Source organism: Papilio xuthus, unplaced genomic scaffold (assembly GCF_000836235.2).
Source record: "Papilio xuthus unplaced genomic scaffold, Pxut_1.1 DF827680.1, whole genome shotgun sequence".
NCBI classification, from domain to species: domain Eukaryota; kingdom Metazoa; phylum Arthropoda; class Insecta; order Lepidoptera; family Papilionidae; genus Papilio; species Papilio xuthus.
The window spans coordinates 6,396,918-6,415,226 of NW_013530969.1; the positions used below are offsets into that span (position 1 = coordinate 6,396,918).

An 18,309-nucleotide genomic window follows, 5' to 3' on the forward strand; every position below is an offset into this window, starting at 1 on the left:
CGTGTGGACATTGCTAGATTCAAATGCATTCCTTAATTCTAATCTAACATGAAAAGCATCATCTCATCAACATCAGCTCACTATATCCACCGAGGGGCTCAGAGCCTACCCTAAGTTAGGGGTGACTAGGCCATAGTCAACCACGCTGGCCCAGTGCGGGTTGACTTCACACATATCATTGAATTTCTTCTCAGATATGTGCAGGTTGCATCACGATGTTTTCCTTCACCGTAAGAACGTATTATACATATGTAAATCGGAAATGGAAAAAGACATTGGTACATGGCGGGATTCGATCTGCAGATTGCAAGTCAAGTGCTTGACCCCTGAGCCACCGACGCTCAATGAAAAGACTATATTAAATAAAATTTAAAAGCAGAGAGAGATAGGTTAAGGTTACCTACCTACCCCTTTGGGTTACGGGTTTGAGTTATGTTGGTGTTGTTTTTAAAGAAATGTACAAACAAGATAAAAACTACAAGTAATAAACTAGAAACATTTCTTAGTTTGTCGTGTATGTTATAAAGATAGGTTAAGTTACAAAAATTACGCAGATTCATGTAGTTTCTTATGTTTATTATCTAGCAATAATGAAATAAGAGTACAATCCAGCATATTTTTTTTTTATTATATCAAAAGGTGGCAAACGAGCGAGCGGCCACCTAAAATCGCTCAAATAGCGAGGTGACCGTTGCCCATAGACATACGCAATTGCATATGCGTTGCCTATCTTTAATCGACGGAGGAGATGATGCACAGAAAGAAAATATTTTCCCTTTCCATGAATCCTCTCATCCGGAAAGTCCACTTCCATTTCCCATCCTTTCCTTATAAGAAAGAGGGTGGGAAGGGAAAGAGGACTATAGAAGGCCTCCGGGACGCACACTCATCAGACAAAACGCGGAAGTGCTTCCACTTGACGCCTGTCTTCTGTGTGGTCGTGGTATTTCACCGGGCGAGCCGGGCCAATTCGTGCGAAGATGTTAAAGCGGGCTCTACCACTGTTGCAGTATGCTTTCAACTTTTATGAACAAACAAAAATCACAATAAACACTAGTATTGATAGTCAATGACAATTTTGTGACCTCCTACAGCGCGACATATCAAAGATAATAAAATACATTGTAATGTCAGATGCTTACAAATTGCGATGATTGGGCAGTATTCTCTATATACAACTGTTATTGGGATTTTCTACTCTATACCCTTGTGATAAAGTTTAATTTCGCATTTGTTATTTATGATTTTGTCATAGGCCGCCCGCAAGGTACGATGTCGAATTTGATAAATGCACTTCTAGTGAATATGTTCGTAATTTAGATGTAAAATGGACAATGTATCAATTTATCGGCGAAATCAAACGGATTTTATATCGGAAAAATGTTATGTCATTCTATTTAATATATCTTACTAATATTATAAAAGCGAATGGATGGATGTTTGTTTGAAGATATCTTCAGAACGACTGAACGAATCACGATGTAATTTGCCATGGATGTTGAACATAGTATTGAAGAATTCCGCGCGGACGGAGTCCCGAGCTACAGCTAGTTATAGTATAAAAATATTTTTCATATATTATAGAATAAAAATCACACGAAAAAAGTGTACAAACTTTTTAAGAATTAATGGCTTTATTCGTATAATTAATTAGTGTCACGTGATTATTATAGCTAAAAATATATACTAAAATAAACTCATAATTGTAATCTAAGACCTTAAAATATACGACACTGCATTAATCTAATGATTTTTTTTTAATTTTACCGTTTACCAGAGATTATTTTGATAGCTTCATTAGTTCTGAATATTATAAAAACACCCTATAAATTATAATAACATAAAAGGGCAACACTAATACAATTTATTTTTATTGCTACACTGTATATCAACAAATTTGATTATCTGTATCAAACAGATGGCAAGCAGCAGTTGGTGTTCAAATAGAGATTTAAAAAAAAATAACCCGAATATCGTTTGGTGGACAAAAAAACTTTTATCATAATTTTAATGCTACTGACGTAATGATAACATGATTTAACGATGATTTTTTTGTTTATTACATAATAGTATTGTAAAAACATTAATTCAAAATCAAACCTATAACTGTTAAAAAATAATTTAAAAACAATCGAACTTCTTCAATATTTTTCTGTTAAATCCTACAACAAATTTATTTAAATTATTATGAACATATCTTAAAAAAACACCTATAACATAGCATCAAACAGTCAAAAAACTGTGCCTTGCTTCGTGATAATTTTGACAGTTTAACAAACAGGGCGCCATATTGGATAACAGGTGGCGAAACGGAACAGATTTTATCTTTTAATCTAATTATGTAACCGTGGAATCAAAAAAAACGTTAAACGTTGACTGACATGATATATAATTTAATGTAGACAGGACAGTGCAACAAGACGAATCTCAAACGATTTTCTAGGTTATTAAGTGTAATATAAAACAAGTTAATAAAATTTATACATTCGTTTGAACTGATAATTCCAGATCGTTTTTCTTGGTCGAGAAAACTAAGACGTGACCTAAATAATTAGAAAAAGGAACGTACAAGAACAAAAGAGGTTTATTACGCACTCTTTAATATTCTCCGCTATTGCTTGCTTGTCTATGACTTCTTGTTCTCTGTTTCAAGAAAGACTGAAACGAAAGATATAGTTGCTATCATACTTCTTTTTAATATTATAGATGGATGGATGTTTTTAGAAGGTATCCCCAGAAAGACTGCATGGATCTTACTTAAATTTGACATGATGTAGTACATAGCCCGGAAGAAAACATAGGCTACTGTAATATCCGAGTATTTGGAGGGTTTTATGGCTCACCAACACCCCGTACCACACAACCGCCTCGTTCCCTGTCACAACTGACATGACTTTGTCGCTTAAAACAAGCAAGACTATAGCCAGTATAGTACAGTTGCTAAGTTTATTTTAATAACGCGCGGAAGGAGTTTTGTTCGACAGCTATTCGTACCATAATTCATAAACCAAGATAGTGCGTTCATTAAATGTCATAGGTTCGATATTACCCTGAAAGTTTTAATGATAATTGATTATACGAACCCTTAAAACATTAGACAACCCCGTCCCTATAATTAAAGCACTTAACATTATAGTGACCGTACATTATTTTGGTATATCGCGTAAATTGGTAATTTTCTCACGTGATGTTTAATTGGTACGGACCACGGACACCTGCGGTCACGTACCGGAACAAAGTATTGGTACGAATGCACCTTAGTATCGTGTTAGTTTACAAGTGACCAGTTACCGTTATATTAATGTGATATATTTTTAAAGTAAGGGTAGGTTTTTATTGTAGTTAGTAGCCTTAGTAAATATAAATCGTATTTACAATATTAAATTTAATGATGGTCTTACGTTAAATGGAGGTTAGTTGGTTGTTTACGAATTTAAAACACTTAAAACTTATTTGAATAACTATTTTAGCAACCTACAGGTCCTTTTTTAATAAATAACCTTAAATAATAGAATGATTTGATAGAATTCTACTAAATGTAAAAATTTATTTTTAAAAATTCAAAGAAAGCAGTATCATTTTTTCACAATCCTCTGTAACAGGCCTGTATTTTTTTCAAAGATATGGTGCCAACAATTTCGATGTTATTACCGTGTGCTAAGCTCTTACATTATTAAAATAAATAAAGGCAGGTTAAATGTTACGTAACACCTGTTGTGACGTATAATTAGGAATTCGTAAAAACTTTTCCTTGCAACGTAAACACCGACGGACAAAGAGAATACTATGGTGTTCAAACTATTCAAATACTAACTATCGTCCGCGGTACCGTCCGCGTTGAATTTAAAAAATAATAATAAGTAGCCTATAAGTTCTTACAGACTATTTTCTACATCTATCCCAAATTTCAGCAAGATCCGTTAAGCCATTCTGGAGATATCTTCAAACAAACATCCATCCATCCATCTAAAAATTCGCATATATAATATTAGTAAGAACTAAGATATATCTGAGCTTTAGTTAATATTAAGATGAACTAATTAATATAGGTACATTTAACACTAATTAATTTAATTATTCGTTGCCGGCACCGGCTAGTTAAGGAACCCATCCGGACTCCGTCTTCACGACAAGTGTTTAATTCTCTAACATAATGTAGATTCTTAGTACGTCAAAAAAGTTTGAGCACCACTGGTCTACAGTTATTTCCATAGCAGGTGTGTAACATAAACACAAGTAAACGGTATATTTGTATTCTATTATTTTTTGCGTGCTAAAATACACCCCTTAATGAATCTTAATTTCTTATCCTGTTTTCCTAATTCTAAAAAATAATTTTAAAATTTTTACTTTATAAGGATCATTAGTAGATTTATGAAAACTTAACAAAACTCTTATAAATATTATTATAAAAATATTGCTTTCCCTCATTTTCTTTAAAAATGTCAGGATAAAATTGCAAAGAAGGAGGATGTAAAATGAGAGTTATTTACAACTAGCTGTAGCTCGCGACGCCGTTCGTACATTTATAAAAAAACTTAATCTATAGTCTATGTATTCTTCCAGGCTATCCATTCAACCGTTCTGATTATAACTTCTAACAAACATCTATCCATCCATCCAAACATTCGCATTTATAATATTAGTCGCAAGTAAAATGGAAAAGAGAGAAGTGTACTTTTTATGTATTTTATTTATGGAATAACGTTCTTTTAATTTTTTGAAAATTTATCGTCTTTTTTTTAGTAAAACCGTTGTCAGTTCATTATATTGCGTCACGGTTATATTAAATTCGCGTTACATTTCGTTCCGGAGACGATCTTTACCGTTTTTACTCATTGAAAACTATTTCCTATATTGTCTTGATGTTTATAACTTATACATTGTCTACTTCAAGTGCGGTTTAGCGTGAATACAGCAAATAGAATATTTAACACGACTGACGAAAAAATTATCTTAAATCATAAAAACAAAGATAAAATCAAACAAAAAATAAAAAAGTATTTGTGAAGTTCTTCCGCAAACTACAGTTTTCTATATTTTTGTTTGTCTAACTACATAACGATTGAAGTTTTTGTAGTTTTTTCCAACTGAACACTTTGATATCTACTATAACAAAAGTTTGAATAAATTGTTTTACAGTTTCTTTTGTTCGCCGCTAGGGGGAACTTTTTAGCGTTTATAGCTAATTCAAATACGTATATTTTTCTTGGTTAGTTAGTCGTACAACTGTAGATATAGGTTTAAAAATACCCAACTGCATACTATGAGTTTTGAATAATTACATAGTGGTCGAGAATTTAAAAAATGTTTTTAGTCATACATTTTTGACATAATATTATTGTTTATAAAGATATAATAAGCTATTTAATTTATTAACATTGCAACAGAAAAAATAGTTTTCTCTGGTATACTTCTTTTCAAATATCTTGACGGCTCAAGGTAGTCAGTACACTGCGAAGTGCCCCCCACCCGCATTCTACGCCCCGTTACACTTAACATTATGTTATATGCAGCGACTCGCAAGAGCCAACAAGATATCTGAAAATTACTATACCCTGACGATGACTGATGACTACTTGAAGTTTAAAAAATACTTAACCCAATTTAAAAATATTTTACGATCTCAACAAGAAGTCACATACAATAAGAAGTCAAGTTGAGGTTGGTTAATCTAGCAGTAAAATATTTTATAGCTTATTTTATTACCGGTATAGTTAGGGTTGTATAATTAAAACATTTTGTTATTCTTTATTGGAATTACTTATTGTTAAATAAACATCTAATTGTTATGATGTTGACAAAGAATGAAACGTATTGTCGTACTTCAGAGCGTTTATAATATGCGAACGTTTGGATGGATGGATGTTACAAGTTATCTCCAGAACGGCTCAACACATCTCGATGAAATTTGTCTAACATATAGAACATAGTCTGGAAGAACACATAAGCTACTTATTAGGTTTCTATTTAATTTCGCGCGTACGTAGTCGCGGGCGATAGCTAGTATTGTAACAAGAGGACATAGGGTCACACTAGTCGTTGTATTTTACGCTTAAGTTTAAGTATTAATTCGGATTTGAGCGTTACAATTGGTTGCCATTGTAAACTTAATTTTAAATATTGGAAAGCGTTACTCGACATTTAAAATCATCTCCAATCCGTTATATTTCACTTGCCGTAAACTAAACGGTCGAGTAAATAGTTTTAATTACTTACGGTTCATAATGTTTTACAAGTTGAGCAAATTGTTTAATAACAGCCAAGTGTATCAAGCCCACTGACCAAGATACGGTATGTTACCGTTAGATTGTGTAACTCGCCCAAATGAAATTTGACAAAATGTAATAAATTGACTAATTGCATAACAATTCACAAAGTGACGGAATTCCGACGCATTGTAAAAAGTAATTTGTCTATGCAAAGATTCACCGTTATGTACGTTATAATTTTCAAAAGTTGGTTAATTTAAAGGTACTTACCGAATACATTTTTATAAAGTTTATTTTTTAATGCAATTTATGATTGAGTTCGTTCGATATTCTATTTGTAGATACTTCAACTTTCCAGGGTACATAAGAAACTGACAGTATTCAAAATTTGTCAGTGACAAGTCTACCGCTACGGAACAGCTAACGGATTCCCAATGACTTGAGAGTTTTGATACTTTTCTCTTAGCAATGCTTTACTATTAACAACTGTATGAAATTTATACGTCTTGATACTTTCACTTTTGTAACCGTATGCCTAAAATGAAAGGCTATCTTAATATTTCATGGAAGACTATCGATATTAACTTAGCACTTTTAATTATTTTTATTAGAAGTTCCAGTATCAAGTAAACCACCGAGATATTGTTTGTATTATTTTACTTTTTACTATGTATTATGGCTAACATCTAATTAAAGTAAATGTTAAAAAAATCTTATAATTATTACCAACTTTTTACTTTTGACTTTTTTTAATATTAAGATAAAAACTTAAGAGGACTGTCGTAAAAAAAAACGAATCAGTGACTCATCCAATACTATGAATAACATATTTAATATCGATATAAATATATTATACGCGTATTAAAAGGGGTAAAAGATACTTTAAGTAAAAGGAAGCTGCAAATCTTTTATAGATATTCTTATCAGAAGATCGTCTTGCAACCGATAAGGCGCCAAAACAAAACAACAAAAAAAAACAACCCTAAGGTATACGCGGTCGTTTTCTTACAATACTTCGTACATCCCTTTCACACCTGTACGTAAATATGTGTGCAAGAACGAGACGAAATGTGTATAGCAAATGACAGTCCCCAGGTAAGTTCCATGCATGAATTTATTTGGACACGAGCTTTTCGCGCGAAAGCACGTCCGCGTTCGGTTGTTCGATTTGTCCGGTTTACTTTAAAAAGTGTTTGAAGAATTTTATTTTTGAATTTCGAACTGATTGTGAAAACTTTGGAATAAATTAAATTTTATTTTTAAATTTTATAAAAAAGACACGTGTTGATATGTGCGTTGTGCGACAGTTGGATTTTAAAAGTGACATCTTGAAGATCCTTTTGTGTAGGGATATCCTTTGAAAAAGGACACAAGCGGTAAGGTTATTGTAAGATTTTATTATAACATATGGCAAGGGAATTTTCTGTTACAAAGTATTGAAAAAAAAACAAATATTTTTTTTCAAACTTCATAGTTTATCTAAATATTCTTACATAAATCTATTTTACATAAAATCATCGTAAAATAATGTTAAGAATACTGGCCATATTTAAAAATGTGGCCACACTTTTACAATAAAAAATAAAAAAAACATTTAAAGTGTTCTATTCTATATTTGAATAGGATATTTGTGTTTACTTACGAGTTTGGCGCGTAAAATCCAGGTAGAAGCATGAAGATTGGAGCGGGTTGGAGGTTTAGTTTTTTTAATCATAAATTCCGACCTTCATTTATAACAGTCATTTATACATTAGTATAAACAGTCAGGTATTTGATACTATAGCCTTCTTTTAGATAAGTTATCATTAGTTTTAAGATTGATGGATTAAAGACTTTAACTGGGTTGAATTAAAGTCGACTTTATACCACCAAAGTTAATGTAAAATAACTTTATTTTATTGTCCGAATTATATGGTTTTAATATATTGTTGTCGTTTTAATTCACCGATAATATTATAAATATTTCAAGAGGTACAATAGTTAAGTTCAAATTATTATATTTTTTAAATAATAACCTGTGTATTTTGAATATCTTCATTTGTAGATAGCGTAATTAAGAAACGGATTGAGTCTCATAAATTCACGCTTAATACCGCAATTATCTTTTCAATAATATAGATGGCGCTAGCAGTTTGCTGTTTTATTAATCACTGTTTTTAGTATTTAATTATTAGTTCTTTTTTAAATTTCATGTTTTTGATTATCATCAGAATCGACAATGATTGCGTTTTTATATATTTAGCGTAACGTTATATAACGCAGTAAGAATCATATGATTTCAAGAAGAGTCTAGAAGAGCTTATATTTAGCTACTAGCTGTAGCACGCGACTCTGTCTGCGCGGTATTATTAAAAAAATAGCCTATGTGTTCCAATACTATGTTCTACATCTGTAATCTGTAAATCTGTAAAAAATGGTAGTAGCCGGTTTTCAGACTTATTGAATATGATAGAATATTGTGACACGAGGATTTTATATATATGAATACTAGCTGTCGCCCGCGACTCCGTCCGCGTGGATATAAAAAAAAACTTAATTAGTGTAGCCCACCCATCCATTCATCCACATCACATCCATCTAAACATTCGCATTTATAATATTAGTAGGTTAAATAAAAATAAGCTATTTAAGGCATAAATTCGAATAAAAAAATAGTATCCTATGTCCGTCTCCTGGCTCTTAGCTATCTCCTCGCCAATTTTCAACCATATAGGTAAAGCTGTTCTTGAGTTATAAATAGTGTAACTAACACGACTTTCTTTTATATATATATAAGATATATATTTATAAAAAAAATGTTTTATACATCATATAGTCTTACTCGGACATACATTATACTGATTGTATAAAAGTCAATTCAAATTTAATGAATAAAAAAAATAAGGGCCCTTACACACTCACTTGAGGAAACAACAATAAAACAAAGAGTCATAACAACCACTTCTCACGCTCACTTATATCAGCTTACCTTCAAGGGTCAGTAATTCCATTAATTAGCGATAGACAGAGACAAACAATTATTTTCAACGTCTACAAGAAAGAGTGAGCAGAGTAAATAGATTATTACACACCCTTACAGTTTAGCGGAGCGTACACGGATTTTTTTTGCACGTTTTTTTCTTTCAGTCTGTGAACGGCTTTTACAGTCTGTTGCATTCTCTATTGATGGAAATTAAAAAATATAATTATTGTTTTAAAAATGTAGTTAACATTTGTAATGGACATAAACTTTGTAGCTTACAATTTTAGAAAATCAGATTCAAAGTTGAAATTCAAAGTCTCTAATCAGTCCGTTATACTTAAAAAGCTTGATATTTTCCTCAGATTCAGGATTTCACAGTTTCATCACTAATACACATCGAAAAACATGATTTGAAACATGTCAAAGAATTCTTCCAAGAAATTATTAGTGATTTTCTAATATTTTTTTATATCATAAGGTGGCAAACGAGCAAGCGAATTGAAATCGCTGAAATAGCGAAGCGACCGTTGCCCATAGACATACGCAATTGCATATGCATTGCCTACCTTTAATCGCCGAGGAGGGGATGCACGGAAAAAAAATATATATTCTCTTTCCACGCATCCTCTCATCCTGAATGTCCACTTCCACTTCCCATCCTTTCCTTATGAGAAAAAGTGTGGGAAGGGAAAGTGGACAAAATAGGCCTCCGGGACGCACACTCATCAGACGAAACGCGGAATTGCTTCCACTTGACGCGTGTCTTCTGTGTGGTCGTGGTATTTCGCCGGGCGAGCCGGCTCGATTCGTGCCAAGATGTTATAGCGGGCTCTACCACTGTAAGAGATTACTAGACAACACAATGACAAGCCCTTAACGATAGAATAAAAAAAAATTAAACAAATCGTTATTTTAATGACAACATGTACACACTTAAGTCTTCCTTATGACGTCATGCGAATCATAAAAATGTCTTCCCACTGCATTGTTATTGAAATTTATGTGTTTAGAATTTTAAACCAGGAGTGCGTATTTAATTAAAATGGGGTACCCTTTTTTGTTTCGTCTTAACCAAGGATCAATTTTTAATTCTTTTACAACTCACGAGGATTTTAAATCTAGCAAAAAATTAAAATTACTTTAGCCTGAGGCAAATTTAATTTTTGAGATTTCTTTTTTGCTTGCGTTTTTTTTTACAGGTGCTGTAAAAAGCATTTCTTTCATTCGGCATAAGATTTTAATAAATTCCAATAACTTAGTGAAGATTTTTTTCTTTTCTTTTATAAGGCCAGTTATAAAAAAGTTTTTATCGTTCTCACGAAAAGGTACCCTTACGTTTTGATAACAAGTGAAGGTTGGAATAAAAAATATGTCAAGATATTGTAACAAAATGCGCAGTAAAAGGGGTTGAATCGAGTGCACCCAGGAACTAAATTAACTGATACCGATCGAACTTTTAAACCGTTGTTGCTCCACAAGACTCCATTAAGGAAAAATAACATCCGCGTGCTCTTTGTTATTGCGACATTGGATACTTAATTTTTTATGTTTTATTACTATAAGCATCTATGCAAGATTTAAAAAAAAAGGTGGTAATATTTTTTTTTTATTTATAAAGTATATTGAATATTTATAATTTTCTATCAATCTAATAGTACTATTATAGTTAGTTTAAAATTGTGCCACTTACAAAAAAGAGTTTATATGAAATTTTTATTTACTTTTCATTAACTCCGGTAACGATTTTTTTAAATGTTACAGGAAGTACCATAAAAAAATAAAAAAATCCAACCAAACTAACTTCCAGGAATCTTCCAAATCACCAAAACTGAATATCCATAGATAATAAAACTATCTAAAAAGCTATAACTTACGATCTGATATACGTTTTCAATGACACAAAATTATGCTACATGTCCCCAACCCCCAGGTGTCCGGCCCTGTAAATCACCCTGCTTGGCCTCCTGACCTTAGGGTTTTAAGGATTAGGGTACGATATTCCCAGGATATACGAGGTGGTAAAGTTAAATAGATAACACGCGTAATAAATATATCAATGTTCACTTTATATATTATATAAAAATGAACATTAAAAAAAATATTTTGTAAAAAAATCATGACATTTTTTTATACCAAATATGCTTTTAGTCTTCGACTAAGGCATCGGATGTTTCTTATTATCCCAGTATTTTTTTTTTAATATTAAAACTTGTTTTTCAAGTAGACAACAGACGAGACTACTTTTTGCAAATAATAAATTAAGAAAGGAACGAGGGCGAACGACAAAGTTTTGTTCACAATGCAAGTTAACAAAGGGGAGAAAACGAAGGAATTGAGTTTTAATATTGAACATTTATCGCATCAAAAGGGAACTAAAAAAATAAGTTTTTGATTTAAGTACGATAAGCAATCATCACTGTTTTTAATGCATTAACAGTAACCACTAAGGCTGATCTTTAGTGTAGGTTTCATATACCCTTTGTTAATTTTCACTAAGAGTCACCTTTAATGGTCATTAAACAACTGTAAGTGGGGTACAGAGATGTAGTAAATCATAATTTTAAGGAATTCAAATTAAAATTAATAAAATAAATATGTGACCCATAACTATGTCATTCAGTGATAACGTAACTTTTTAATAGTAAAAGAATTTTTGAATTGTCGCAGTAGTTTTTTTTTTATTTATAAAAAAATGTTGTATAAAAATTTGCATTAGTAGTGTTACTTGCCATCTGTGGGTCTATCACGAATATTTGCGACATAAATTTTCGTAACACATCGGCAAAATACATATCATTTGTATGAGAATTATCGTTATACTTTATTCCCGGCTAATACAAAATTAGAATAATATAGATGACGTTACTCTTTGGTTATAGGCCCTCTGATGTTCGATTTATAATTGCATTTTAAAACAAGAATAAGCTATTATATATATTATTTCTTTAACCAAAATACTTCATATTTTTTACGACTTCCGTGGCTATTTCTCTATCAGTTCCCACGTCGATGCTCCCGCGTTACTTTCCTTCACCTTAATGATATAATTCACAGATAGCGCAAACTAATTACAGATTAAAAATAATTGCCTTGTTACTCGACCATAGAGTTACTTTATTAATACAACCTCTTTGTTTAGTTTCACTCATTATCTTTCTAATGGGTGTTATAATTATGTACATTAAAATTTACTACATAATTTCATACTTTTACTGTAATAATACTTTTTGCTTGTAGATAAATATGTACAGACAAACAGTTCGTAATTTTAGTTCTTATTAATATTATAAATGCGAATGTTTAGATGGATGTTTGTTAGAAAGTATCTCCAGAACGAATACACGGGTCTCGATGAAATTTGGCATAGATGAAGAACATAGACTGGAAGAACACATCATCAGCTCACTATACGTCAGCATTGAGGGGCTCGGAGCCTACCCAAAGTCACGGGTGACTAGGCCATAGTCAACCACGCTAGCTCAGTGCGGGTTGGTTGACTTCACACATATCATTAAATTTCTTCTCAGATATGTGCAGGTTGCATCACGATGTTTTCCTTCACCGTGAGAACGTCGGATATATGTATATATGTAAATCTGAAATAGAAAAACACATTGGTACATAGTGGGATTCGACCCAGGACCTGCAGCTTGTAAGTCAAAGGCTTCCCCAGAGCCACCGACGCTCTGGAAGAACATAGGCTATTATTTTTTTTAAATTCTAAACTAGTTTTTAATAAGTTTATGACTATATACTATAATTCACTCTATGAAGTCTTAACATTTTTTTTATATTATATAGTTAAAATATAATTTCAATCAATGTGAATTGGAACTAGTTTTATATAAATCAACCTAATACATTATAACGAACGTATGAAAAAATTAGTAATAACTCATCGAAGGGTAACTAAAGCCCCACATATTCCTTACAAGTTACTTTTAATAATAATATAATTCGTAGACTTCGATATACCCGCCCCTCAATATTACCTCGTAAATTTCCCATAGACCGAGACAACGGCAATTGTTGACAAAAATAAATCATTGCATTTACATGAAGTTTGGTCAAAGAAAAAACTTTGAGAAATAAACTAGATCGGAATTTACACTGTTAAGCAAATTTAACTCTTACTATATTATGATAAGGTTGAATGTAGAATGTATTATATTTAAATAAGGGCGCAACTGTAGTCTTCAAAGATTTTTGCACACTTCCTCAAACAATAACAAAAGAAATGTGAAGGAAGGTTAACAATACTCTTGGGATGAGCCACGATCAGTTGCTCTAGATTGCATAACAATTAAAATTATTATTAAATATACGATCTATAGGGCTATTTTGTATACAACAATGGACCCAATTTCGAAAGGATGAAGGTTTCTTTACCTTTGACATCTGCTATTGAATTCACATTTCGTATCTTGCATTAAATTTGGCTGTTGCAGAAGTTTTAAATTATTCTCAAGAAACTTGTGTAGAGCCCACTTTAACATCTTCGCACGAATCGGTCCGGCTCGCCCGGTGAAATACCACAACCACACAGAAGACAGGCGTGAAGTGGAAGCAATTCCGCGTTTCGTCTGATGAGTGTGAGTCCCGGAGGCCTTCTTTAGTCCAATTTCCCTTCCCACACTTTTTCTTATAAGGAAAGGATGGGAAGTGGAAGTGGACTTTCCGGATGAGAGGATGCATGGAAAGGGAAAATATTTTCTCTCTGTGCATCCTCTCCTCCGTCGATTAAAGGTAGGCAACGCATATGCAATTGCGTATGTCTATGGGTAACGGTCACATCGCTATTTCAGCGATTTCAGGTGACCGCTCGCTCGTTTGCCACCTTATAATATAAAAATAAAAAAAATTGAAAAAAATTATCTGTCATATTTAATCAATAAACTTACTTTTAAATACTAAAGTTTTAATGTATGTATGGATGGTTGTCACTACTTTATAATGGCCTAATGAAATTGGAGGAAATTTGCAACAGCTGGAATAGCGCATAGAGTACTTAGTTTTAAATTAGACTCTAACAAAGTCGCTGTCTATCTTCATAAATTTTCTTCTTATAGTGCCTCATCAGTCTTGAAGGTTGGCCGCTAACTTGGAATATTTGGTTCTGTCAAGTGCAAGGCGAAACAGTTCCTCCGCTGACCTAATTACCATCTCTAATATTACGTTTATCATACTAATATTATCTCCAGAACGGCTGAACGGATCATTATGAAATTTTGCACAAATATGTTCTATAGTCTGATATAACACATAGGTTATAAATTAAGTTTGTTTTATTCCAGACGTAGTCGCGGACGACAACTAGTAGCTTAATAAAATAAACGTTTCACCCGCTCCCCTTATTATATTATCATAGTGTCCGCGAGGTGGCGCTATCAACCACATGTCATGTGTAGATTTACGTAATAGATAAGGCATCGTAACATATTGCTAGGACGTTAAGAAGACATATTTTAGTTTATTGACCTAGGTGTTAGAAATAGGTGACATCTGGACAAAAACCTTGAATTTTGGCCGGATATAACGGAAAGTTTTTGCCAATGTTGGCCAAAAGTACAGATGTTTATAAAGACATATTGTATCGTAAACGTTAATTAATTAATACTTTTAAGTGTTATTTTATTTATTATCTTTTATAAGTAAAGCAATATTGTTTTCTTTTCTTGTATTACGTTTCAATTTGAGTGTGAACCAAACTGTATTAATTCGTACAATAAAAAGTGCATTGCAATGCAATATCTATATCTATCGAATCTGAATCTGTTCAACGTTTTTCTATGAATATAACTTATTAGATTCCAATTAGAATATTTACTTGTTTAAACTGGTATATTTAAATCTGTAACTGCAAACATATTGTCATCTCACGCATTTTCTCTGAAAAAACAAAGACAACACTATGGTTAATTATTCAAACTTTCGTGAGATATTATACTAAACTGATATATAAACACGGCTAAACACTCACGTATATACGTCCGGTGGCGGCACCGATTAGTTTCAAGCCCATTGGGGGCCCTTCATCAGGATGAGTGGTACTGATATTATTTCGAGGACGCGGCCCGTAGCCCTCGTGAGCGCGAAACAACACCATGTTTTGTAGAGATGTTACAACATTGGAACATTCGGTATGATACGACTCAACAGGGGGGTTACAAGGTGCATTCGCTTCGAAGCAATTCAATAACTAATTTCAAAAATGTATGCAATAGACGCGCAACAATAACAAGACTTATCGAAAGTTATAGTCAGTTCTATACATTTTTGAAGTTCGCTATGGAATCGCCAATATTGCAAGCGTTGAACAATTTTTTCGCTTGGCACAGGACAGTAAAGGGTTCGCTGAGCTGACGGCCAACCTCCAGTAATGGAGAGGCATTAGAAGGAGATGAAATCGCGTCGAAGCGAATGAATTTGGTCTAACCCCGAAGATATATGAAGTTATAATTTGCATGTCTTTGATCAGATAAACGTAGACAATGCGTAGGAGTCGAAACAATAGTGACGTAAGCGTATTGTTACCCAATTCCTTTGACTTTTATAAGACAGGACCTGTCATGACAGCACATTCCTCTCTGTCAAATAAATAAAAAGTTTTAATCTTACTTGTGCGAGTATTGTGCCAGCAAGCGTTTATAAATACGTCTCAATTTTACGTTTCACTATGATATGCAAATGTGATTATCATTTAGCTCAACTTATACCAAAAGTGGCAGGATTTATTTAGAACAATGGCGGCTATTAGCCTAGTCCGTTTCTCTATAGTCAAAGAGTTATCGGCCTTGTGATTTGCAAGTCGTACTGTTGCAATCGATTCCATAACGGGCACAATGGATAATCTGTGTCGCCTTTGAATGATTCATACAAAATGTAGCAAACATTGTTGAATATAATTCCAAAAAAAATGTCACCTAAATGATGCTGTAATGCAAAAGCACACAATTACATAAAATAAAAACTTAATTTGTCTATAAATTATGTTATTCACTACGATTTTTTTCTTATTTTTCTAAACTTTATTATAACATAGAAGAGAAATAAAATAATGAAACTACTTGTAATTGCTAACATTTATCGCGGCGGCGGCGCTACTAATTTGAAGTGGGGGCGTGCGGCAGCTGCGCCCGCGCCTCTTGACTTCCACACTACTGTACCAAAGGGTTACCTTACAGGGTTGCCTCTTGTAACAAAATTATAATATTATTTACATCCCTTCTTCAAGTACTCCACGAAAATTAAAGTAAATTTGAGTAGAGAGAGCAAAGTTTAATTCAGCTTCAGGGCCATCTTGGATGAAAACGAACACCTTGAAGTACAGCATTTTTTTTTTAATTTTGCCATTGTTAGAAATTATCATCATTATCAGCTCCCTGTAGGTCGCCACTGAAGGGCTCTGACCCTATCTTAAATTTGTGTTGTTAGAAATTACGAATCAAGAATGACATTATAAACTTATATGTATTGCTATGAAGGTGACAACCCTGTTCTTAAAAGCTACTTTACGTATGAATTTCCTGCATTTATAGTTCGTAAATCTATTATGTTAAGGCTCATTTTTCTTTTTAATAAACAAAAGCCATACAATTGTGTTAATTTGTTTTAAGTGATATTTAGTTTGGATTTAGATATCAAATACTGAGTGGTTTATTGGATAACGTTTACTTTGTAACGCGGTTTCGTGTCACTTTACAATCCTACGAAGTGTTACGATTTGATTTATCTATTAGATTACATGTAATCATTTTACTAATAAAGTGTTTGGAGTCTTAACTTATTGAAGAGAACAGTACCGATAAAAAAATACTAGCTGTCGCCTCCAACTCTGTCCGCATGGAATTAAAAAAGTTAATTAGTATCCTATGTGTTCTAACAGACTAAGTTCTACATGTGTGCCAAATTTCATCAAGATCCGTTCAGCCGTTCCGGAGATACCTTCAAGCAAACATCCATCCATCTGTCCATATAAATATTCGCATATTTATCTGGAAGTAAATAAAAATGTCGCTATAAATCTGAAAGCGTTAGAAACTTTATTATACGGTAGATCTCTTTTTTGACAAAATACCTTTGCCTTGGTCTACCCACTGTTGTACTTCTCCTGTACTTTCCACGGCATGCAAATATATGTTCCACCAAAATTCATAAACCTCGTATTACATTCAAAATTAATGTACAGTCATGTACATATACATTAAGAATAAAATTTTACGGCTCACCATCACGTTCATGACATTTTCCGGTATCGTTCGCATATTAAATAATTTCCGATATAAATGTTCCAGAAATGTATTTATTTTGTCGTAATAAAGAGGGAAACGTACGCAACAACGTATCTGAATTATTCATGAAACGTACGCCACCTGCCGGCGTAACCGAAAAACATTGTCAATCGATATATAATATAGTAAGAACAGTACCGGAATAATTGAAAATAAATTATTACGATCAAGTAATTTTATTTCATAGGTTAAATATTACAAGAATATAGTCTGGAAGAATACATAGACTATTAATTAACTGTTTTTTAATTCCGAGCGGACCGAGTCCTGTAATTAAAAAAATATATGATAATAGGAAAGGGTAAAAAGTAAAAAAATGGGAAAATGATTCCGTTCTGATTAACACAAATTTTAGGATTAGGAAAATTGACAAATCTAAAACATTTGTGTAAGAATTTAATTTTAAACATTTTCAAATAAACTTTAGTACGCGATTATACCAATGGCCTAATTTAACATTCAATTGATATTCGATCCATATGGGACAGAATGTATAAATTCAAAAGCCCGACGACAAACTTGCACTGTCAAATCATCCAAGATACAAAGAAAAAAGTATCCGTTTTGGCACAAGCCGGTTCTAGTACTTGGCAAACGTTGCAATATTAACTCTTTTTATTTGCCATTTATGTCACTCTTAATACCACCACCTCTAGACTGAAATTTACTCATTTTAATGTCACATTACTTTTAGGTATTCATCTTCAGATCTTAAAATACAAAACTAAATTCAAGAATCGAATCCGCTAAAACGTGTTCCATTCAATACGTTGACATTCAAGAGTGTTGCCAGTGCAAATGTGAATTTTATATAATTCTAAACCTTATGCAGTTACACGATCGG

At 32.6% G+C, this 18,309-nt stretch overlaps 1 protein-coding gene across 1 annotated transcript in view; it reads left to right on the forward strand.

The window, feature by feature from the left end:
- Positions 1 to 7,367: 7,367 nt before the first annotated feature.
- PsGEF (Protostome-specific GEF) overlaps positions 7,368 to 18,309 on the forward strand; it is a 36,869-nt gene continuing 25,927 nt past the window's right edge. Inside the window, exon 1 of the mRNA XM_013310988.1 lies at positions 7,368 to 7,588. The gene's annotated coding sequence lies outside the window, so the exon portion shown is untranslated. The remainder of the gene's footprint in view (positions 7,589 to 18,309) is intronic.